At 42.6% G+C, this 9,321-nt stretch overlaps 1 protein-coding gene across 1 annotated transcript in view; it reads left to right on the top strand.

Annotated features, from left to right (window-relative positions):
* The first annotated feature begins 529 nt into the window (after positions 1 to 529).
* Positions 530 to 9,321, top strand: part of brd4 (bromodomain containing 4) — a 43,090-nt gene continuing 34,298 nt past the window's right edge. Inside the window, exon 1 of the mRNA XM_079521695.1 lies at positions 530 to 657. The gene's annotated coding sequence lies outside the window, so the exon portion shown is untranslated. The remainder of the gene's footprint in view (positions 658 to 9,321) is intronic.

The following is a 9,321-nucleotide window of genomic DNA, read 5'->3' as shown; positions in this document are numbered from 1 at the left end:
ACTACCAAGCGCACACATAGTCTGGATGGCCGAGCGGTCTAAGGCGCTGCGTTCAGGTCGCAGTCTCCTCTGGAGGCGTGGGTTCGAATCCCACTTCAGACAATACATTTTCACCCCCTATTTTGGCACGTTTTACCCTTTTTTATTTTACTTTCTTTAACTGTATATATGATGATTTCCTTTTTTTTCATAAAAGTGTAGTTTGTACGTCTTAAATGGTTGGACCCTGATGTAAACAAGTCTTTTCAAGTGCTTTTCCTGGTTATATATCTCGATTCCTCAGTAGCAGTTTTCATGACCTGTACTTTCTTAAGTTTATTTTGAACTGTAACCATTCTACAAACTGTGAATACATATTTCAATCAATCAATCAATTGTAATGGAGCCAGCCAGAATACTGTATCCGGTAATTCTGGCTGCACGCACAATCTACCGCGCGCGGGGGCAGTTTCCGTATCCGCTCCCTGGCCGCGGACCGGAACAGCAACCTGCTAAGCTAATCGACCCCAGAGTCTAGTCATCACGGACCACGGCTCTCGTCGTTACGTGCTCTACGCTTTACTGTTCTGCGCGTGACGTCAGCGGCAACGAGAGAGAGGTGTTCAGGATCCTTGGAAAGAAAGATCCCGCGCGCCCCGACAACATATTAAAACCAAGGTAAACGTTGTCGTTTCAAAAAACTCATTTTGCTAGTCATGTTGTCTGAGAGCGAACCGTGAGACTATGCGGTGATGATAAGGCACGCTCGCGCCGGGGTCGCAAACAGTGTGCGCCACCAACCGTTTGATGAACGGCGGCCTGCTCATGCTAGCTAACTGGCTAGCTTAAATGCTAGTTGGCTGTTCTCTTCTTACCAACAAGAGTGAGACAATGATAATAACAACACTACATTGCATGTGCATACAAACACCCATTGTCTTTATCACCATCAAATAGTATGTACACAAGTACAACTTGTCAAACAGACAGGCGGACACACACACGGGGGTTTTGCGCTGCTTGCTAGCCTCCTTCTCGTCGACTCTCTTGTGTGTGTGTGTTGTGGAGGACGGTGATGAAGAGGCTCATATATTTAGACTTCTTCGCATGTCTTTATGCATTAAGACAAAACAGGGCATAACGTTATTTTCAACTGGAAACACGCGACTCGCGTGGACACTTTGTTTCCAGTTGAAAATAACGACATTCTATCTTGTTGTCGAGCGAAAAATGGGCTCGCGCGACTTACTCTTCAATTATTACGCCCGACACACCGTCACCGACTCACAGTAATGATGGCGCACACTCAGGATGGGACTATTTACTGAGAAACAAGATGCACGTCAACGGCTTGGCGTTCATCTGGTCGAAATAGTTTCCTAACTGCCCCGAGTGCCCCAACACTACATTTGGCTTGTTGGAGCGCTTATTACATGTCATAACACGATTGCTCTGAAGTTCATTATGATCATGACAACCTTCTCCCCGGCCCCGTAGCATCCATTCCAGGCAATAACCCGAGCCCCAGTGGCCTGAACTAGTCACATATTGTCTGTTTGGTCGATGCATCCTTGCTACGAGTGACAATTTTGCCTAAGTAGTTTAGTTTGACACCGAGTAACGATACATTTTGTCTGAAATTGAATGTGTATGTGACTTTGTTGTTGTGTGGCGATTGGCGATATGTGCGACCGAAGCTACTGTAACTGCTGCTTGTAGACACAAAGCGATGGAGTTGAGCTGAATGCTATTCTCAAACAGATTACGCATAATGTTAGTGTATATGGGCCCACTATCTAACGTTACCTCACTTGCCCTGTTGTTGCGTGTCTCTCTCGCTACTCTATTTATTCCGGGTGGCTTATGTTTTGAACCATGTTATTGCTTTCGTGTTGTTAGCGTTAGCTATGTGTATTGACATGTATTATCCTTGCTCTGGATACAAAAATGAGGTTACCTATGGCTAAATAAAATGCTCATCTTGGACACTTTTGTTAACCTTTTGGTATGAAATGTAAGCTTCTTCTACAATATATTTGAAGTTTATAATATAATACATCCAATGTATAATAGACAGTGCTTTACTTGGTACCCAAAGTCGCTTTACAAGACCTACCAAAACAAAACTTAACTAAGAGAATAACTAGTTAAAATGCTAAACATTAAGCAAATAGAACATTCAAATTAAATTAAGTTTAGTCTGCTTCATGCCTACTTGGATTGGCTAGCTTGCTTTCTTACCTGTTAACATTAGCCTTTTATTATTTTAATAATGTTGAACTCAGAACTGCAGAAGTTGACCACTCTGACCACTCTTCCTTAGTGCGCCTCTATCCTGTTACCTTCTGACTAAGTGCAATTGAAGGGATGTGATCTGCCACTAGGACACCATGACCTCATCAGTCTTCAGGGCTAACCATTGTTTGCATTTCAGACATAAGAGGCAATTATGAACATTGCCAAGACACATGTACAAAGGGCACTCAGTTCGGAAGTAGAGCAGACAAGCCCATGTTGCTGAGCTATATCATTATTACCTAGGATTAGTGATGTGTAGTACAGTACTTATGCTAAAGTATATTGTTTGGGTAAATAGGCTGCCACAAATTTCCCAAAAGAAACTGAAAAAATGTGTAGATGCTTGTTATTATAAGTACATTATTTGTTCTCTCTCTCCCTCTCTTGGCCCGTCTGGCCTTTGTTGTGAATACTAGTGCTGTGCTAGAACATATTTTTCTTGTCCTTGAACATCTTTGATTGTTCTCGCTGGTTTGGTTGCCATGGTAACTACAGCCTTGACCTAGTTGTGAATGACCTCTGAAAGAAGATGACATATTAGATTGGGAATGAAGTTGAACAAACAAAGTCTATTTTTAAAAAGTGTAGATATGGGCAATATATCTTCATATAATGATATTGACATTTGAGACTAGATGTATTATGGTATTTTGGATATTGTGATACAGGCCTAGATTGGTCTTTCCTGGTCATTTTTTAATCTAAATTAACAATGAATGCCTCTACTCGTTTGATCATGTCAAACATGATGCCTTGTGTGTCGTGTACTAATATCTTCTGAAAGCATCTATAGTCACGGCTATAACTGTATATCGTAAAATTATTGACATGATTGAGATGTTTGGTTAAAAAAACGGCAACCTGTATTTGATTTTGTCAATATTATTGACCAGCCTTGCCGTCATTGAACAACGGCACTAGTGCTTTTGAAAGGTTAGGCCACTGTGCGATAATATGTATGATCGTTGAGCGACGCTACTAGAGCAGAACATTAGGCCTAATGAAACCAATGATGCTGTGTCCATGCATGTGTGAGCCGTACCATACTGTATGTATTTGTATTTAGGGGACCCTTTTCCCCTACTTTGTGATGAAATGTTTTTTTTTTTTTTTTTTTTACTTTGTTTTATGAATTGAATGAACAAGATCACAATTACTTTTTTATGTTATCCTTTTAGACTGTAGAAGTGCTTGACTGTATATTATACTCTGTTACTGTTTAAAATTTCGTCTAATAAAGTATTCAATCAAGAACTGCCCTAAATACCGTTTCACTGATAACAATGTCCAAACACGAAGTTGCACTGCACTGGGTAGACTAGATAGCTACCGGTAGATAGATAATGTATTGATCCCAGAGGGGAATTATAATATTCAGGCTGGATAATCAATGCATGTAAACAAATTACCGATATGTTTAAGCAAATATCTTAGTTATACCAACATTGTTCTTATGAAGCAAGATGTCCATTTAGCCAAAAGGGACACTAGTCAGTAGTAGTACTAGTAGTCATTCGTAGTGACAGACTACCCCACCCAGTCACTCCCACACATCACAACACTAGCCCACAAGTAGCTACCGGCAGACTAACATGGAAACAAATTGAAAGCAAACACGCTTCACGCATCAGCTCTGCGTGCATACAAGGCTTGTAGCAAGTTTGCATATGAATAGTATGTACAGTATATTGTTCCACGGTGTGGGACCATATGGCATGTAATTAATACATACTGTAGGCATATGAATTACCGTATTATCCCTTACATGCTCTGCGTAACAGTAGTCCACTAAACTACCGCAGAGGGCAGACTGTTTTACGGTTCCTGTTCAGTTTCACATAGCTTTGCTTGAATGATGCGGCAGCTGATTTAAACTACACATATGAAGGTGTATTTGTGTTTCCTGTTTAAATCTGCTGCTGCAACCTTCAAGGAAAATGAACCGGTAACTCGGAAAGTAAAAGGCTGTGGTCGTTCACTAGACACTACTACTACACTGCTACTATGTGTTGACATAGTCAGAGTAACTCTCCTAATTTGATTTACAATGTCACGGTTTTTAAAGTAATGGTTTTAGTTTGACAACACTAGTGATATACTGGACTGTTGGTTAGACCTGGTTTATTTGATGATGTGGTCTGATGAAAGGAGAGGGCTGCTGTTAAAATTGGAAGCAAACATTTCTAATGAAAGCTTTTTTTTTTATCTAACATTTCGAAGTCATATCACATCAGATGTTAGTTTCAGAAATTTGGAGGGCAAGGACTGCATGGTCCGAAGTTCAGAGTTTGTCTTTTTTTACTACCATATTTATCACCCGCCCTACTATTTTCCCATCACCTATTTATCCACATGCCCAGTTGCACTGAAAATGCATGTGTGGTTTGTGCGCGCGCACACACATACACAAAGTTGGCAGATTGCCTGTCCCCTCTCCCCTGCTCGGTGTCCCTGTTGGTTTTGGCTGTGCCGGTGTACAGATGATTAATGGGAGCGCCTTCAGACTTCCTCGCTGAGTCTCATCACCGTGTGCACTGCTGCCTCTTCCAGTGACCCCAACCCCCCAGCCTAATGCATACCCCTCCTCCGCACCCTCCTCCAATCCCTGACTCCCTGTCTGAAAATGCCCCCACCCACCCGTCCAGTGACGGGGCCTTTGGTTGAACCTCCTCTGAATTGCTGAGGGTTGGAGCTTTGTCACTCTGGCCTGGCAGCTGTGCCATTGTCTCTGGGAAGGGTGCATATGGCACTGTCCTGGGTGACAGTGTCTTGTGTCTGGCTACAGTACACTTGCGCTCTTATTGGTTTCATCAGGGAAATCAGATAAGGCACAGAGCTCTCACTGGTCACCACATACAAGAGTATGAACTAAAGTGAAGGCTTCTTTACTCACCTGATCTCTTGGAGAAAATGCATAAATGTGAAAATTGAGTAGGCCTTGTGTGCACTCTCAGATTTGTGTATGTGTAATTGAATTGTTTGAGATCCTTGGCATGAGGTCAGTATTCAGCTTGCCTTTGGCAGTTTGTGTTGACTACCTAACAATGTGCGCTGGCTTTGATGAGCTGTGGTTGAGACTAAAGACAGAGGCAATGATGAGTGAAAAGTAAGGTATTTCATGAGAGATGTTCTCCGAAATTGACCTTTTGCTTTTGGCTCATCTGCCAAATTGTGCAAATGGCACGTGTTTTCTGCCCCACGAAGGGAGGTATTTTCGCCCTATAGTTTTAGACCGCAACGGAGGGGAGCCGTCTCAAGCGAACTTGGAAGTTGCCGTGTCGAACGTTGAGAAGTTCACTTGAGCCGACCGACTCGGCCCTGTTCGAGTCACGAACCACCCGATAGTAAATCAGAATAGTAAATCCTCTCCGCCCTACAATGAACACAGCGGAGCATAGAGCTGCCAACGAATATTCCATATTCGAACGAATTTTCGAATCAAAAAAAGAAATGAATAACTGAATATATAAAATTAAGATTCGAATTAAAAAAAAAAAAAATGCTGTGCAAGTTTTCGCGAGACGCTTCCGTGGGTAAGCGTTGTGAGCTTGTAGATTAGTTATATTTGCCACGCGACACGCCGACACCGGCATACATTGAAGAATAAATCAGCTGCCTCGCACTCTTCCTAAACGCACTCTTCCTAAGGCTGCGTAGTTCCGATTCACAAAAGCCCCCGCCCGCCCTGCGCAAAGTCGGCAAAGAGCGCACTACGTTATTTGCGTACGGACGGTGCGCAAATAACGGTGAGCACAGGGCGGGCGGGGCCTTTTACGTTATTTGCGCAGTGAGTGTACGCTGCTCAGAAGGGTGAAATCTTCCGTCAACAGCGTACCTAGTGATCAGAATCAGAGACAGGCCTGGCCTACACCGAAACTTATGTTGCGTTGTGTTGTGTTGTTTCGGACGGACGGGAGAGTATATTTTTAGACAACACACAGATCTATCACTCATCAATCTTCAATCATGAAGCAACTTTATCCTTCAGGAAATTATAAAAAGATAAATAAAATGCGTAAGGATGAACTGCGGCGCCGGTCCGGCAGCAGCAGCAGCAATGCAGTGTTCTGTTCTGTGAATTAATACTGCCTCCGTGCCGTGAAGTTTTATGGGAGAAGGGAGAATGCATGCGTTGTGTTCCAACTCGGTTTTCAGCAGCGCCAATGCGCGGAGAGAGAGTTGCGCCAGCAATGCGATCTTAAATGTTATGTCTCAGGTTGTATTGGTGTAAATATAATTATTAAAAAATCCGAATGGCCCCGCATCGGAATCGAAATCCGAATTGGTCGAATCCACGTGGGTTTTTAAAACGAATATCCGAATGTAATTTTTGGACAATTCCGGCAGCACTAGCGGAGCACTCCCTACCCCAGTCTCACCCAATCACAAGCCGTGGCGCTTCTTCCAGCCCCTTCCTTCAAGGGGCAAAAAACAGGGTCGCCAATGGGAATGGGACTGGATTATAAAAACACCAGAAAAGCATATTAAATATTTTTTACCAGTCACCATAATAAATTGCCTCTTTGTGTTGCATGCATACTTTTGTCTTATTCCTTGTACATCTTGCCACATAACTATTTAATTAAGCTGGCAGGTGACCGGCAGCAAGTGACATTTTATCAGAGAGCTGTGATGTTGAGTAGCTGGTGTCCTGTATGGCAGTTGTCCCCAACCACCAATGGTCTGCTATGCGGATCCACACCGATTAGATTTTAGTTTTTTTAGTGACGTTGAAATGGCAGAGCAATTTAAAAAAATATATGTTTCAGGTGTGGTCAAGTTTAGCATCCTGAAACTGACTGGTTCATCAATGGCTGAGCATTTAAAAAACATTACAAAGCAACTGAGCAGTTATGACAAGATTACATTTCCCCATTATGCAAGTCTATATTGTGGGTTACTGTATTCATTAAGTTATTTTAATCTGATATTCTGGTCATGACTAATTCACCGGTGGCCACCCCCTTATGTGGTCTGATTCAGGTGCCACAGTTAATCAAATTATCGATAATATTGATTATAAAAAATAATCAATTTGATTAATTATAAAAATGATAACGGTTAATAAAATATCTATCTCTAAAAGCATGATCAATGATCGCCAAAACATACTTATCCTTACTAAACAGGAATACAGGCTCATGACTAAACCACGACTGTGAATGTAGTCTGATCCCAGTCTGCTATTCAACTGCATGCAGGAACACACACAACACAACACATTTGTGTAATAACTGAAACTTAAAACTACGATACTACCATTAAAAACGGCTGAATTAGCATACTCCAGATGGAGGAGGGAAGTCCTCTCTGTAAACTGTGTAGTTTGGGCCATTCATCAATAAAAGATAGACACACATTTTCTTCCTTGCAGCAAGTGCCTGTAGTTGTTTAGATCCCATAGCCCGACAGGACATTTGGGTGAACATGTTGTACTGATTCTGACAGGACAGACAGAACTGCCAGTTCAGTGAGTGACATCGCAACACAGGTGGAAATAGTACTGAACGAACTGGTGAACAAATCAATAGAAGGAAACTTTAGTGAACTGTACTACGTACTGAATGATGCAAAACATGGTATTGGTGCAATTAGCACAATCAGTTAATTACCAGTGGCTGCCTTATATCTCCAGAATTGTGCTATGAAAGGTAAATATTTTATAAATAAAAATAAAAATCCGGTGTGCACGTGACGACGTGCACATGACGTGCACGTTTTTTAATTGCCTTGTATTTTAATTGCCTCACAATGGCCAAAAATGGCACAACCTCTACACTTTGGTGTCAAGCAGGTGGCACTGAATTTAACAACAGTATCTGTCGAGGTGACTCTGTAACTGACAGTGTAGCCTTAGCCTACTACAAATGGAACCGAAGGACCCTTTTATACATTCTCCAAGCCAATTAAATGTCGCACCTCACGCACAGCTGTCGGTTGTAGTGTTGACATTGGCTTGGCAGGTACAAAGAACATCTCATGTGTCAAAATCGCGGGGGTCCGTGAATCGCCGGGTCCAATGGGGGTCCCCACGGAGGCGTGGAGGGTCTGCGTGGGGGTTCGAATGTGCCATAGTCGAAACGCAACAGTTTCGACTATGACATTAAACGGTTCGACTATGGCATTAAATGTGTCTGGTTGCGTTATGGGTTGCGTAGAAAAGCAGCCAATCAGAACTACGCGTCAGTATGACGATCGAAGATTTCTTGGCTATTCATTGACCGGTGCTTTTCAAGCCACTGGTAAAAAACAGGTATTACAACAGCCTATATGCATGCATCTACTTCTACTAACTCACAATAAGTTGTGAGCTTGTAGATCAACACTATTCAGTGATGTAAATAGGTTTTCAATGTAGTGGGTGCCAGGACCCAGGGGTGGTCTTTTAGATGGGTCCCAAAGACATTTTATTAGTCCTACTTCAACAAAGTTGGAGTACAGTACTGAGAACAGTATTGCATCTAATCCCACGACCCCCGGAGGGTTAAACATGATTGCGTCCTTTGTCAATTTAGTGTTCGTCCCAGCGTCCCATGTCCTGTTCCATGTCAGCGCATGTCGACGCAAGTCGGTTGCTTGCAACTACATGCGTGGTTGCAAGGAGTTGCATGGCGACCCATTGGTGTGGTTTGGGCTTAAGGATGCAGGCTATTTGCATCACTGGCTATTGTATGGGGCGGCAGTGGATAAGGGGCAGAGTGGCCGGTAGAGCAGCCAGTTTGATCCCCTAATTGCTCCAGATGTGCAGGTTGGTGCCTTGCATGGATTTCTTCGCCATCGGAATTGCATTGATATATTGCTATATAAAAATTAAGGAGAACCAAAAGTCTTCCTTGATTATTAAATAAAATTCAATCTATTGAATCATTGCCAAGTATATAATCGATAGTTGCAGCCCTAGATTTGATAGTGAGTAAGTAGGCGAACTGAACAGGAGGTTTCATTGTGAGTAGGTGGACCGGAGGTTGGGTACCTGACTGTTGTTTTGTTGTGTGTGCAACAGGCAGGGTAAAGAGAGCATTACATGACACGCTGGGAGAAAGG

This window comes from Electrona antarctica, assembly GCF_951216825.1.
Source record: "Electrona antarctica genome assembly, chromosome: 14".
NCBI lineage: Eukaryota > Metazoa > Chordata > Actinopteri > Myctophiformes > Myctophidae > Electrona > Electrona antarctica.
The sequence above is the reverse complement of the archived record's forward strand: the minus strand, read 5'-3'. Positions and strand labels throughout refer to the sequence as shown.